Below are 13,776 nucleotides of genomic sequence, written 5' to 3' on the forward strand. Positions count from 1 at the left end.
ACCAACACACAAACTGAAACAAAGCTAGCCTTCAAAAGTTCACATTGCTCTCATTTTTGTGATGCAGTTCTCCAACTAAAAAAAAATGTGCAAAACTGCATATGTTAGGAAAAAATGTGTATAAAAATTGCACATATTAATGAAAAGTAACGTACAAAAGTGCATTCTGTTGTAGAAGATTGCTTGCAAAAGTGTGCATATTAGTCACAACTGCATACAAAATGTGTTTTTTAGGAGAAATGTCCATTAAAATGCTAAGAATTTTCATCCCGGACCCAAGTTTTAATGGAACCTAGAATTTTTTTCTTGTTTCCTTGTAAACTACTTACACTGGATTCTGGAGTGATCTGGTGTGTGCTCTGGATTGTCTAACTGGTTTTAATCCATGATATGGAGTGATAAAGTGAGGTGGGAATCACAGAACTGAGTCCAGCTGGCAGTGAGGACCATCCTTCATTACTCACAAGGAATCCCATTACTTTGAAGTGCCTTTAGCTTTAGAGCGAGATAGAATTCCAAGGTGATGGTGGCATAGCGACTGATATCGCAAAAATGCAACTTCCCAAGAACATGCATTGTTTGTCACATAAGCCATCTTCAAGGCTAATTGAAGGTGGCTTGTTTCAACAAACCATAGTCAAAATTAACCAGAGTTTCGGGTTCAGACAGAACACTAAACTATGGTTAATTGGAATTGGAAATGAAAACTCCCAACAGTCTTCTTATGGCTTTGCCAGAGGAAGAGGAGGGAGGAGGGGGAGCATGAGAGCCCAGGACAGGCCACACTTGTTTCCATCACACTAAACCATGGTTTATCAAGACATCCAAATGCAGCCATTATTTCATACTGCAATAACAGTAGCAATCACCATGCAAAACCAAACAAGCTGGATTCACTCAGCTCCATATATGGGTCATAAAGTTTAATATGTGCCTACTATCTTTTTAAAAAATAATGATTTACTGAGTGCGTGGTATTCAATTAAGGTTTACTCTGAGTATACCTACTGAAATGAATGGAACTAACTTAATCATGGCTATTTATTTCAGTGGGTCTGTTATGAGGAAAATTCAGTTGAATTCCACCTACAGTGTCTCAGTCACCAAATTGACTGATGAGCTGGACTTTTGTATTCTACGACGATCCTCTGGAATATCTGTGGATTAGTTATAAAAACTAATTATAATTTTTAAAAAATTATAAATGGAACATCCTAGGCGATTAACTTAACTCCTGCCTAAGATTATTTCTTATATCCTAAGATCTGCTGACAGAACCGTTGTGTGCAATACAGAAGATTTTAAGGGGAAGCAGAATCTGTGAACACTGTTGGTTTGGTACCCAGTGTCAGCAAAAGATAAGAGAAATTAGGGAGAGCAATTCTGAACTCATTGGCTTGTATAGACTAACGATTCCGCCTGCTCGCTTTAAAAGTCCAAAAACGCCAAGCCATCATAGTGATCATTAATGCCACTCTTTTTGCTTACCTAGCTTTAAAAAGATTACTGCGATCAGCAAGGGGCACCAATTTAATTGGTACATAAATAAAACCAAAGCTTCATTGGTTTTCATTAGTGATGAATCCTGCCCTTTTGATACTGCCTCATCAGTGGTCCAGCAAAGTATTTTAACCTCTATTTATTAAAATGCCATTTTTATTCATCAAATAGCAGTGTGTTTTTAAACTTCTCTTTAAAAAATGAATCATTTACTCGACCTATTTTTCAACCTAATCTATTTATAAATGAGTCAAGTGCATCCAAGGCATGTAGAATTTATTTTTTTTTACCTAAGGAAAAAATAGGCTTAATTATTGTGAGCGGCTTAAGTTGTGTGGGTTGGCTGAACAGACTCTTGGGCTGGGCCATTGTTGGAGGGGCAGTGTTTTGCTGATTTCAATATTAGTGTTTTGTCTAAACCACAGAGCCTAGGACTTGCCGATAAGAAGGACAGTGGTTCGAATCCCCATGACGGGGTGAGCTCCCGTTGCTCGATCTCAGCTCCTACCAACCTAGCAGTTTGAAAGCATGCCAACAAGTGCAAGTAGATTAATAGGTACCACTCCAACAGGAAGGTAAACGGCGTTTCCATGTGCTGCTCTGGTTCACCAGAAGTGGCTTAGTCATGCTGGCCACATGACCCGGCAGCTGTCTGCGGACAAACGCCGGCTCCCTCAGCCAAGAAGAAGAAGAAGAAGAAGAGTTTGGATTTGATATCCCGCTTTATCACTACCCTAAGAAGTCTCAAAGCGGCTAGCAATCTCCTTTCCCTTCCTCCCCCACAACAAACACTCTGTGAGGTGAGTGAGGCTGAGAGACTTCAGAGAAGTGTGATTAGCCCAAGGTCACCCAGCAGCTGCATGTGGAAGAGCGGAGATGCGAACCCGGTTCACCGCTCTTAACCACTACACCACACTGGTTCTCTTTTTTATATATATAAATATTTATTAGAATTTCCAAATTGATAGAAAAAACAAGAAGAAAAACAAAAATACACAAAAAGTGACAAAAATATAAAAATACAAAGTTAAAAGAAAAAAAAAACAGTTAAAACAAATATAATTTCCATTTCTTATTTCCATTAACTTGTATCTCAGACCTCCTCTCACCTCCCCCTTTTGTATTCCAGTTCAATCTTAACTCAGCAAATCCTTATATAACTTATCATAACTTATTATAACTTATTACTCAACCTTTACATTACAGCTGGTAACCACTTAATTTCAGTCCAACATCCCTCTAATGTCCTTTTGTTTTGCAGTACCGCTGCAAATAGTCTTTAAATTTCTTCCAGTCTTCTTCCGCCGACTCTTCACACTGGTTCTCTTTGATCCCAGTTTGATGCAATGCCATTATTAAGGCTTGTTGCATTCTTTTGTCTCTCGCTATTAGGATTGAATAAACCCCATTAAAAAGGACTCTACCTTGTTTTCTCTGCTCTTGCTGCAAAAGGAGAGGAATAGCTTTCCCGAAGCCTTGACAGTTGGTGTTTTCATTGAGCTATCCAGCATGACTCCAGGATATCTCCCCTGATTCATCACTGCCAGTCCAGCCACACCATCAATATACGTGTGACTTATTTTTTGCCTATTGATGAGTGTTTTTATGGAAGAACGGATGCCTTTTGGGGACTATTTAAATAAATATTATAGTATGAACTTGCGGGCAGGATTAGAGCTATGAGCAACAGAAGTAATTAGATTATGATTTGATAGATAGAAGGTGGTGTGCCGCAGAAGGAGAGAAACAACAATTCCATGGAAACTAAATAAAATATAATTGAAAAAAGGAATATGTTTTTGCCTTGATATGCATCAATTTAAACTAATTTGCATTGGCTTTCATGTACTGGTTTGCTGGCCAGTCACCCAGTACGAAGAAATCCTACTTCACATAGAATAATCCTGACAATAATCCTGTTAGGTGTGTAAACCAGTATTATACCCATCTTATTGATGGGGAATGGATCGGCTGATGCTGAAATATAGCACTTTCCCAAAAACACATCTTGAGTTTATGGCTGGGCTGAGATTTGAACCTTGGGATTTGCCTGTCTTATTTGCTGAAATCAATATACTGCATCAATCAGCCATTTCCTCACAGAAAAATCCACTTTGGGTGTCATATTTATGATGAAGAAAAGGCTATGGATAATAGAGCAAAATGATAATAATGAGAATTAGCCCCATGTATTTTTCAGAGGAGATGAGCTGAGGAAAGGGACATTCACAAAGAGGAGGGGAGATTTCACAATACCAGGTGGACATTTGAATCCCCTGATTGGCTACCCAAAATTGTTTACAGTACAGGTATCTGACAGAGTCACTTGCTACTGACAGAAGGCGCATATGCAACAGAGAGATATTAACACAATTATTCATTAATAATTTTTCCAGATAAAAGGCTAAGGATATTCTTTTGCATCCATTTCCGTGCACTAAAGATCATGGGTTAAATGGGGAAACATATTTTGCAGGGCCCCCCCAAAAAAACAACACGCATGCAGTATTCACCCCAATTACTTCCAGGTCAAAAGACCAGCAGATAGGAAACCTGGCTTTGCATGTGACAAGAGGCAGTAGCCACAAAAGTCTTTCATACCCAGCAAACAGAAACTGCAAACAACCAAGGAGCAAAAACAGAGGCTTTCCGGGAGAGATTAATGAGAAGTTAAATAATTGACAAAGTTCTGTGTCCTTGTTTGACTGAGAATTAGATAAATTAACCTATAAAAGAAGAAAGAATTGATGAGGCAGAAGAACTGCATAAACAGAGCACAAATAGAGCAGTCGACAAGGAAAAGAAAAGCCGGTGGAGATGAAAATGTATCATGCGCCGGCACAGTGCTTAATGGGAAGAATTAAGCATAAGGATTGAGCTGTTGCAATCACCTGTAACCCAGGCCTGGCATCAGAAGCTAAGTGGCCTTAGAAATTATCCACAGATGCACTCATGCTTATGTACACATCTCTAATGTGCCCCCATGTAGCCTGCAACTGATTCCGTACAGCTTACTGAGGTTAACAGACAGGTTGACAAAACCGGCCTTTGCTGGGGGCGCAGGCCCAGGGTGGGTGCAAAAATCACCTATCAGACTATGGAGTGTGTGGTGCATGCATGTGGTGACATGCAGCTGCTGTCGCAGCAAGATCAAATGCTGGAGAAACTTCCCATCCTTCTTGCACTGTGGCACAAAGGCATGCAAAAATGTTTTTACTCTTCCCACACTCTGGACACTTTGAATACTCAGGTCACGTAAAATGTAAAAAGGTAAAAGGTAAAGGACCCCTGGACATTTAAGTCCAGTCAAAGGTGACTATGGGGTTGCAGCGCTCATCTCGCTTCCAGGCCAAGGGAGCCGGCGTTTGTCCACAGACAGCTTTCCGGGTCATGGGGCTAGCATGACTAAACTGCTTCTGGTGCAACGGAACACCCCAGTGGAAACCAGAGCGCACAGAAACATGTTTACCTTCCTGCCATAGTGGTACCAATTTATCTATTTGCACTGGCGTGCTTTCAAACTGCTAGGTTGGCAGGAGCTAGAACAGAGCAACGAGAGCTCAGTTCATCATATGGATTCGAACCACCAACCTCCAATTGGCAAGCCCAAGAAGCTCAGTGGTTTAGACGTAAAATGTAGTAATGTCTAATGTGGCTATTGTGCTAAAGGGTATTGTGGTAAAAACCCCTATTTCTGAGGTAGGAGTGCCAATACAGCTCCTGGTCAAGGGTGCAAGGGACTCTAGGTACGCCTTAACTAGCCACTCTCTCATTTTCAGAAGGAGAGCCACCACTGTAGGAACAATGTCCTTGTCACCTCTTCTAAACACAGTCTTCCCTCATTCTCTTTGTTCCCATCAATTTCATCTGCAGGGGTGTTTACTAAAGCAGCCTTCCCCAAACTGGTGCAGCCCAGATATTGTTGGACCGCAACTCCCATCATACCTCACCATTGGCCACACTGGCTGGGGGGTGACAGGTGTTGTGGTCCAAAACATCTGGACAGCTCCAGGTTGGGTAAGGCTGTCCCAAACAGTGAGATTTTCCACATGGTCTTCCAAATATATAGGCTGAGCACATAATTGTGTCCCTGCTCTGACCTCCATGCATTGGCTGAGCCAGTGCAACTTGTATTTGGGTATATGCACTCTCTCTCTCTCTCTCTCTCTCTCTCTCTCTCTCTCTCTCTCTCCTTGTGCAGATGGATCCTGGGTTTTGCATGGTCCGGATGGTGCAGTCCTTCTTCCTGGTATATGGTATGATTACCAGATTTTTCTCAGTGAATCCGGGGACACTTTTTATTTTTATTTTTTGAAGCTGAGTAGCAACAGGGAGTCAGTAGTGGGGATGGTGAGGCAAAAGATCCTGGGCCCAAGCGCACATGCATATTGTATAAAGGTGCAAAGCCCTTCTTTCACACAAACATAAATGCACAGAGTTTGTTTAAAAACTGGGCAACGGCGCGCTCGTGCTCCCGAGCCTTCCCTAATCTCCTGCCCCCTTCCCCCTTTGTTTTGACAGATCGGGGGAGGCTCGGGAGTCATGGGCAGGTGACCGTTGTCCAGGAGGAGCGTAAGGCGTGCGGTTTCTCTGCCAGGCAAGGTGCAAAGCCCTTCTTTCACACCCTGTGAAACATAAATGCACAGAGTTTTTTAAAAAACTGGGCAACGGCTGCCTGCCCATGACTCCCAAGCCTCTCCTGATCAGTCAAAACAAAGGGGGCAGGGGGCAGGAGATCTGTACTGCCGGACAACCCTGGTTCCCATTCGGCAGTATCAGCGGCAGCCTCAGCAGCCCGGAGCCAGCCTGGTAGCGCAGTTGGCTCTGGCTGGCTTCAGGAGCTGCTCGCTGCCGTGGCACCCGCCATTTTTCCTCTCCTGAAGTCCCCATATGATGTGTTGCGCACAAGACACATCATATGGGGACTTCCAGCAAGGAAAAATGGTGGGTGTCACGGCAGCGAGCAGCTCCTGAAGCCAGCCAGAGCCAGCTGTGCTACCAGGCTGGCTCCGGGCTGCCACGTTTCCCGGGGACAGATTTGCAAATCTGGGGGCATTCAGGGGACAGAATTTGTCCAGGGACAGATTTGCAAATCTGGGGACTGTCCCTGGGAACCGGGGACATCTGGTAACCCTAGTATATGGTGCATGGGATATACTATGTAATTGGATCAGCATCTGCCCCTTCAGCTACCATTTTGTATCTGGCTCTGGCTGGTGGATCTCACAGTCCTTGCAAAGAAACAAAATGGAGCCTGGAATCTGTGGGATATTTACAACGCAGTCAAACCAACAATGCATGTTTGCTAGATAGGTACATGATAAGAGCTGAAGCTAACAGAGTTTTTCTGTACGTTTACTAAAGAGAATTCCGAGAGTCACTCCCACTGTGCCCAGACAGGAGCAGGGGATAACCCTGTCTAGATACTTCTTCTTTGCTCTTTCCAGCAACATAGAACATCTGCATGTCTGAGCTCCATCGCTCAGACACCATTTTAAACTAGATTAAAGTACCGTCGTTTCCCATGTATAAGACTAGGTCCCCCCCCAAAAAAATGTCAAAAATTAGGGGGTGACTTATACACGGGGCCATCTCCCCCCATTTTCTTACACCTGAGTCCCCCAAAATAGGGGGTGTCTTCTACATGGGGAGAGTCTTATAGACGGAAAAATACGATATGTCTTTGTAACTGGATTGCCATTTTAAGCCTGTCTGAACAAAGCTGCTGTTATCTGTTACTCTTCAACAAGTAAATATTATTTTTTACCTTTTACAAGACTGTGTGATTGCTGTTTCAAGGGGAGGGGGGATACCAGGAGAACCCAGTCTGCCTTATAGCATCCTGGATTTCTTAAACTAAAAGGCTAAAACTGGCCCATCTAAGCTTACATTTTAAGCTGCAAAGGGATAGCACTTTGTTGAACTCACAAATGTGAGGAAGGATAATCTCTAATCTATCTATCATCTATCTATCTATCTATCTATCTATCTATCTATCTATCTATCTATCATCTATCTATCTATCATCTATCTATCTATCTATCTATCTATCTATCATCTATCTATCTATCTATCTATCTATCTATCTATCTATCTATCTATCATCATCTTCTTCTAGCATCTCTACACATCCCTGCAAAGTCTGTATCAGGGATGGGTGTGGAGTCTGCACATGGCTGATCTATAGAACATCCTTCCAGAATGCGGCAGCCAGACTGGTGACTGGGAGCAGCCGTCAGGACCACATAACACCGGTCCTGAAAGACCTACATTGGCTCCCAGTACGTTTCCGAGCACAATTCAAAGTGTTGATGCTGACCTTTAAAGCCCTAAACGGCCTCGGCCCAGTATACCTGAGGGAGCGTCTCCACCCCCATCGTTCAGCCCAGACACTGAGATCCAGAGCCGAGGGCCTTCTGGCGGTTCCCTCATTGCGAGAAGTGAGGTTACAGGGAACCAGACAGAGGGCCTTCTCGGTAGTGGCGCCCACCCTGTGGAACACCCTCCCTTCAGTTGTGAAGGAAATAAGAAGCTATCCAAACTTTAAAAGACATCTGAAGGCAGCCCTGTTCAGGGAAGTTTTTAATATTTAATGCTGTACTGTTTTTAACACTTGATTGGGAGCCGCCCAGAGTGGCTGGGGAAACTCAGCCAGATAGGTGGGGTATAAATAAATTATTATTATTATTATTATTATTATTATTATTATTATTATTATTCCGCTTGGGACTGGTTGAGTCTGATCCCGAGCTCTTTCTGGAGGTGCTGTAAGACTTGCAGGTGACCCACACAAGTCCTCAAAATGAGGAAGGGGTTTAAGTGGCATACAAGCTTCTGAAATGGACTGCCGGATGAAGGTGTTGCAGGGTGGGCTCCAACTACCAACCCTGGATGAGATCTTCACGTCTCGCAGCTTGAAGAAGTCACACAATATCCTGAGAGATCCCACCCATCCTGCTCACAACCTCTTTGAACTGTTGCCTTCGGGCAGAAGATATAGGACAATGAAAACACGAACTACACGCCTTCTGAATAGTTTCTATCCAAGAGCTCTGATTGCACTAAACAATGATCTCAGGGCCAGTTGTAAGAAATAGCAAGCAGTGAGTAGTAAGGAATGAGATAGGTTTTAGGTTATGCTATGCTTCTAATAGGTTGTGTTATATTCTGGATTATGTATGTTTTAATAGATTATGTCTGAATAGGATGAGAGTGTTGGAGATACGTGCAAATGTGTATGTGAATCCGGTCTTGGGTGTTTGATTTTCGTTGTTGTGTATACTGTGTATATACGGACAATGACAATAAATAAATTTATCTTATCTCTTAATCTGAAACTACAGAGAGAAGCATCATTAAAGCATAAAATATTACAACCCACAAAGAGCAGGATGGGAGAAAGCAGCCATTGTCCTGCCTATATTTTAGCTTTATTTGCAGCTCTGCCTTCAGAAGGGTAAAGAATCTTCCACTCATAGTATTCCATGTGACGCCTCTGCCCTGTTTTGTATGTACGGCCACAAAGCATTGTATAGTCTCCTACTTGCTTTGAAGGGTTTGTGTGTGTGTGGTCAATTCAGGGAGACTGCTTATGGGCAGAAAAAACAGAGCGAACAAACAATTCAGCACAAGAAAGAGAAAAAGGATTATGTGCACACAGGGCGCTCCTGTCACATGCTTCATATCGTTCCAAGATTTACTAATGTTTTGTCTTTAATCAAGCCAGCTTGTATTGCTGACATTTCCATTAACAAAGAAAAATTGTCTCCCCTTTCAGACCAGTTATGTTGTTATTAATTGGTTCAGATGTTGTTTCAAACCGGATCAGAGTTGAATATAAACAGTCTTGCCAATGTTCCAGATAGCTGCGCCAGCATGTGGAGTTAATGCAGCAGTGAGTTTGCTCGGCCCCTGATCCTTAAATTTTTTTTAAAAAATTTCCACCTCTTGGATGTGCACATGCTTGGTGGGTATTTGGTGGCGCATCCACACATTATTCAGATCTGTATTAGAGTTCTTCTTCGAACTGGAAATATTATCTCTCAGCAAAAAAGCATTGCAACAAGTACTTCCCTGCTCATTTCTACAGTGGTTAAGGTGATTTGTGAAAATTCCACCCCTGAGAATTTCAAAGATTATTTACTTAAATATGCTAAGGTAAATTAATTAGAAATACTTGCAAGAAAATAGATAGGCTAAGGATTTAAATATGTGAAGTTATAGAATACTATGTTTAAAGCAAAATGAAAAGAAACAAAGATGTTAAGAGGATTAAGTAAATTTTATGAGAATCTGTTTTGGAAACCGTTACAATGATATATATTGAAACTCAGCCAAGGGAATTTGAGGAAGTCACTTAATGTTATTAAGATTGGATTAAGTTCAGTTATGATATATGTTGGTTTGTTAGTTTTAAATTTTGGAAAATTAATAAAAAAAAAATTAAAAAAGAGAAAATTTCACCCCTGAAATTTCAGAGCACATGCTTTGAATACACAGAACCCAAAGTTCAATCTCCAGACTCTCTTAGTAGGTCAGACCCTGGAGAGCAGGTGCCAAGTGATGTCAACAATGTTGGACTAAATCAGGGTTTCAGCAAACTTTTTGGGGAGGGGGCCGGTTCACCATCCCCCAGAGCCATGTACGTGCACGTGATGGAGGGGGCTTCTCTCTCCCCCAGCTCCTTCCCTCCCCCTGCCTACCTATGCGCTCTCCCAAACACAGCTCATGTGCCTGCCCTTGCGAGCGGCAGAGGCTGGCGGCGGCGGCGGCGGCGGCGGAGGCACGAGCAGCCCGAAAGGGCTGGCTGGCTCCGGAGAGGTGCTGCCCAAAATGGGGCTCAGCCAGCTCAGCCCAGCCCCCTTCCTCCACTACGCAGGATGGGGAGAAGCTGGGAGGAGGTGCCGTGGTGTGTGAGAGGGAGAGAAATGGTGCCGCCGAAAAAATTAACGAAAAACAATTAACAAACAGAATCGTCGATCCACGGAACGTCCGCAGGCCAGCTCCAATGGGCAATTGGGCTGGATCCAGCCCATGGGCCGTAGTTTGCTGACCCCTGGACTAGATGGGCCAATGATCTGACTCGGTACTCTAGGACAACCTTCTGTGTTCCTGTGAACCACCAGAAAAGGGCAGGGCCTGCCCATTACTACATATGGTTTCCCCAAACTTAACACTAAACCAAAGGTCCCCAGATTCTTCTCCCCCTCTGCCCAAGACCCCTTGAAAATTGCTGAGGGCATTGGCGGACCACTTAATAGATTTTTCTCTGCCTGTTGTAGCAAACATAATGCAGTGTGCTAGATGCTGTATGATTTTTAGCTGTCTTTTTTGTTGCTTCCGTTATTTCTGATGCTGTTTTACAATCTGAATTCCATGGAATGTGGTAGCGTGTAAAATACAATATAAGAAATAAAAGAAGCAACAGCAGTTCAACTGAAAAGCATCAGTGCACCTGGACTGCACTAACCTCCCTGCCAACTCGCCTTTCTCCCTCCTGGAGAAGTGGCATTGATTAGGGAAGTTTTTAACGTATGGTGTTTTATCATGTTTTTAATATTCTGTTGGGAGCCGCCCAGAGTGGCTAGGGAAACCCAGCCAGATGGGTGGGGTATAAATAATAAATATTGTTATTTTTATTATTAATTATTGTTATTATTATTGATTCAGCTTTCAACAGATCAGCCAAATACCACCTCCCAACCGTGCCATGCACTGCCACTCTCCACACGCTATATATCACATGTGATTAGTCTCCTTTTACTTTTGGATCATTTCCTCTGTACCACCGCCACTGATTCCTGCCCCCCAGAGGAGTTTTGGTGCCATTCGCCAAAGCAGGTCTACCACAAAGTGGTGCAGCTAGAGCAGCCAACACTTCCTCTTTCCCTCCTTTCCTTGGTGCGCGAGCTGCTCTAGCCGCCCCACTTTGTGGTAGAGGAGGACTGCTTTGCTCTGCCACAAAGTGGGGTGTCTAGAGTGGCCCACACGTCAAGGAAAGGAGGAAAAAGAAGCGTCAGCCATTCTAGCAGCACCATTTTGTGGTAGACCCACTTTGGCAGGTTGTGCCAAAACGCCTCCAGGGGGCAGGAAGCGGTGGCAACGGCAGAGGCAGGCAAAGGGGTGGAAGGGGGAAGGAAGATGGTGCATACCAGAACCTCCTTTTCTCAAATAAAGCACTGGCCTGCTTCTTGGGAGAACAGCAATGACAAACCTAGACAGCATCTTAAAAAGCAGAGACATCACCTTGCCGACAAAGGTCTGCATAGTTAAAGCTATGGTTTTCCCAATAGTGATGTACGGAAGTGAGAGCTGGACCATAAAGAAGGCTGATCGCCGAAGAATTGATGCTTTTGAATTATGGTGCTGGAGGAGACTCTTGAGAGTCCCATGGACTGCAAGAAGATCAAACCTCTCCATTCTGAAGGAAATCAGCCCTGAGTGCTCACTGGAAGGACAGATCCTGAAGCTGAGGCTCCAATACTTTGGCCACCTCATGAGAAGAGAAGACTCCCTGGAAAAGACCCTGATGTTGGGAAAGATGGAGGGCACAAGGAGAAGAGGACGACAGAGGACGAGATGGTTGGACAGTGGAAGACAGGAGTGCCTGGCGTGCTCTGGTCCATGGGGACACGGAGAGTCGGACACGACTAAACAACAACTATTACTTAAAATTCTATATTGCCCTTGATCCGAGGATGACAGGGTGGTTTATATGTTTGCAATGTTTAGGCTGTGTGTGCCACTGCTTAGGAAAAACTGTTTCTCATACATTATAAACTTCTCATACAGTCAGAGTGTAGAAACACCCAGCAAGGCAGAAAACACCCACACTCACGTCTCATTTCCAGCTCCCGATCACGGATGGCATTTGATTGTATACACAAGCCCTTAGAAAAGAGCACAAATATATATCAACCAACCTAGAGGTGTTACATTTTCTTCATAAGCTTTGGACCCTCGCAAAGAAAGCTGAAATGAACACAGTAGTTGAAAGAACATGCTTGGCATTTCCAGAAGGAATGTCCTGTCGACTGGGGGGGGGGCGGGGGCGGGCGGGGAAAGGCAATAGCTGTCTGGGCAGTGGATTTTGAAGGCTTGGGGCTTTGATGAGTTTTTAGGAAGTGCAAAGAGTCTGATGAGGCTGAAAATTTGGAATCAACAACTGCAAAATCAGCAGAAAGATTTATCTCTCTTCATTTGGCGGAGCAGGAATTCTGTTTGATTAAATTTTCATGCTGGTCGCACCGTGCAGAAAGATTAAAAACAAAAGTGGGGTTGCAAGAGGTTCTGAATAAACAAATGATCTCAAGCAGTATTGGAGACCTCTTTGATTTTAATAGCAGAGGTGCATAGTAGATATAAGGGATGCGGGTGGCACTGTGGGTTAAGCCACAGAGCCTAGGACTTGCTGATCAGAAGGTCGGCGGTTCAAATCCCCGCGACGGGGTGAGCTCCCGTTGCTCGGTCCCTGCTCCTGCCAACTTAGCGGTTCGAAAGCACGTCGAAAGCAAGTAGATAAATAGGTACCGCTCTGGCGGGAAGGTAAACGGTGTTTCCATGTGCTGCTCCAGTTCACCATAAGTGGCTTAGTCATGCTGGCCACATGACTCAGAAGCTGCATGCCGGCTCCCTCAGCCAATAAAGTGAGATGAGCGCCGCAACCCCAGAGTCGTCTGCGACTGGACCTAATGGTCAGGGGTCCCTTTACCCTTTACCTATAGTAGATATGCACTATGTGTTCCTGGTCAGAACTAAGTCCTGTTAAGCTTTACAGGATTTCCTTACAGGCAGGTGCCTTATATGGCGTCAGATCATTGGTCAGTATCGCCTATGTTGTCTCTCAGCTGCTTTCCAGAAGCTGGACTGGTGACAGGCAGCAGCCTCCAGGACCATATAACACTGGCCCTAAAAGGATCTACATTGGACCCCGGTACGTTTCCGAGCACAATTCAAAGTGTTGGTGCTGACCTTTAAAGCCCTAAAAGGCTTTGGCCCTGTATACCTGAAGGAGCGTCTCCACCCCCATTGTTCAGGCCAGACACTGAGATCCAGTTCCAAGGGCCTTTTGGCAGTTCCCTCACTGTGAGAATTGAATTTACCAGGCAGAGGGCCTTCTCGGTAGTGGCACCTTCCCTGTGGAATGCCCTCCCATCGGATATCAAGGAGGTAAATACCTATCTGACTTTTAGAGGACATCTGAAGGCAGCCCTGTATTGGGAAGCTTTTTAATGGTTGATGTTTTATTGTGTTTTTAATATTGTTATAGATTTAAGG

The sequence above is a fragment of the Podarcis cretensis genome, assembly GCF_951804945.1.
Source record: "Podarcis cretensis genome assembly, chromosome: 12".
Lineage (NCBI taxonomy): Eukaryota > Metazoa > Chordata > Lepidosauria > Squamata > Lacertidae > Podarcis > Podarcis cretensis.